Genomic DNA, 2,700 nt, shown 5'->3' on the forward strand with positions numbered 1-2,700 from the left:
AAAAAACAGCTAGATTCCAAGACAAATGTAGAAAACTAAAAACAGGAACATGTCTGCATTGGTCCCTGCCAGGTGACCAACAGATTCTTAAAGACACTTAGAGAGGTCAAAGGTCGAGAGCTTCAAATCTTTTTGTAAGATATTCCAGGAAACAGGAGCGGAGTAGGAGAAGGCCCTTTTGTCTAGTTCAGTCCTCATTGAGGGAACACTGCAGGTAATGATGTCCTGAGAGCGCACGCTGTAGCTGCACTCACACAGAGACATGTAGGAGGAGATGTATGAAGGCAGCAGACCAGGAAGTGATTTAAAGATGAACATGTACCAGTGAGAGAGTCTGCGTGAAGTTAATGATGTCCAGTTAACCAGTGAATACTGGGTGCAGTGGTGGGTACGGTGGTTACAGCCAGTTATGAATCTTAGTGCACCATGATAGACAGCATCCAACATCTGCAGCATCCAACATCTGCAGCATCCAACATCTGCAGGGTTCTTGTAGGAGCGTTCATGTAAATAATATCACCATAATCAATGGAGGGAAGGAAAGTCACAGATACAAGGTGTTTCCTAACATTCAGGGTTAGACAGGATCTGTTAAAGAGAGATGTGAGTCGACCAAGATACCCAAATATTTATAGGAATCAACAAACTCAATGGGGACACCATTTGCGGATAAAATAGGAGGAAGAACTGCTGGGACCAACTTCCTATTTGAAAAAAACATCCCTTTGGTTTTGTCGGCATTTAGGACAAGTTTGAGGTGAAACAAATCAGTCTGGATGATGTTGAATGCAGATTTCAAAAGCTGGAAAGGTTTAGCAACAGTTTTAGCTCGACAATAAACAACTGTGTCATCAGCATAGAAATGTATGGATGCATTAGGGATGTTTTTACCTACATTATGTATGTAGATTGTAAAGAGGGTGGGTCCTAAGACTGAGCCTTGTGGTACACCATTGTTGACTGTTAAATAACTGGAGGAAGTACCATTATGTTGAACACATTGCCTCCGGTCTGAAAGATAGTTAGAGAACCAACCAATGGTGTGATCTGAGAAACCAGTTTCAGAGAGTTTATGACACAAGATGTTCTGATCCACAGTGTCAGAATCTTTAGACAGGTCTAAGAAAAGTGCAGCACAATAATCCTTAGCATCCAGAGCTTCAACAACATCATTAAGAACCTTCAGTGAAGCAGTGGTTGTGCTGTGTTGTTTCCTGAAACCAGATTGATGTGGAGGTAAGATGTTAAATGAGTCCAGGTCATTTTTGATTTGAGAGTTTATCAGTTTTTCTAGAACCTTGGCTAAAATGCAGAGTTTAGAGATTGCTCCATAGTTGTTCAGTGAGGTGGGGTCACCTCCCTTCAGCAAAGAAGAACAAAGGCTGTTTTCAAGTGTCTGGATGGAGTTTTGTCTTATGGAGAGATTGAAGATGTGGGTCACAGGGACTGTGATGATATGAGCAGCCAGCCTTAAGAAATAAGGTGGAAGTTCATCTGGACCTGCAGATTTTTTAGGATCAAGATCTTTTAACAGTTTATTGACCTCACTGACTGAGAATGGAGAAAAAGAGAAGCTGTGATTAACTGAGGATTGACTTGTAGGAGGGATTTGATTTGTAGAAGTTTGGTTATTAAGTGAAGTGGCTGATCTTCCATTAGTAACTGTGTCAAATAAAGAACTAGTAGCAACAAAATGTTTGTTTAAACAGTTCAGGATCTCGTGCTTGTTTGACACAGGAACAGAGTTAATGAGAAGTTGTGATGGGAGGTCAGATGATTGGGGGTGCCTGAGAGAGATTTAATTGTTTCCCAGAATCTGTTAGGGTCATTTAGATTTTTGGAAGTCTGAGATAAGAAATAGTTTCGTTTTGCTGCTTTGACAGCAGTTGTACATTTATTCCTCATCTGTCGAAAACTCAACCAGTCAGTGTCTGAGCCAGATTTTCTCGCTGTGGCCCAAAGATGATCTCTCCTGTGCAGAAGGCCAGCTAGCTCTGGAGTAAACCAGGGGCTGTCTTGTCCCTTTATTCTGAACTGACGAAAAGGAGCATGTAAGTTCAGGAAATAAATGAAATTATTATGGAAATAGTTCCAAGCGGAGTTCACGTCATCAGTTAACAGAATACGATGCCAGTCAAAGTGAGACAGATCCCAGAGGAATGACTGTTCACAAAAACGTTTCAAATCCCTTTTTTGAATTAATCTGGGCTTAGAAGGTGGAAGTTTAATATCTCTGAGAGCCGCTGTCACACAGTGATCACTCAAAAGATCAGCGAATACACCTGTACCAGGGAATTTGTGAGGCATATTAGTTAGAAACAGGTCTAAGATGGAGGATTTTTCAGGACGGTTTTTATTTAATCTAGTGGGAGAGTCGATCAGTTGGGTAAGATTAAGAGACAGGCAACATTCCTTGAATTTATCACAGAGGGGGGTCGACTTACACCAATCAATGTTGAGGTCTCCAGCCAAAAGGACCTCTCTGATATATATGCATGTATATATATGTATATGTATGTTGTATGTACTGTATGTATGTTGTATGTACTGTATGTATGTACTGTATGTATATGTATGTATATATGTATGTGTATGTATATGTATATGTATGTATATGTATGTATATGTATATGTATGTATATGTATATGTATGTATGTATATATGTATATGTATATATGTATGTATATGTATATATGTAT

At 39.8% G+C, this 2,700-nt stretch overlaps 1 protein-coding gene across 1 annotated transcript in view; it reads left to right on the top strand.

Moving 5' to 3' along the window:
- Positions 1 to 2,700, top strand: part of mta1 (metastasis associated 1) — a 41,855-nt gene that overhangs the window by 31,157 nt on the left and 7,998 nt on the right. The window lies entirely within an intron of this gene.

The sequence above is a fragment of the Nematolebias whitei genome, chromosome 21, assembly GCF_014905685.2.
Source record: "Nematolebias whitei isolate Nwh7 chromosome 21, NemWhi1, whole genome shotgun sequence".
NCBI classification, from domain to species: Eukaryota; Metazoa; Chordata; class Actinopteri; order Cyprinodontiformes; family Rivulidae; genus Nematolebias; species Nematolebias whitei.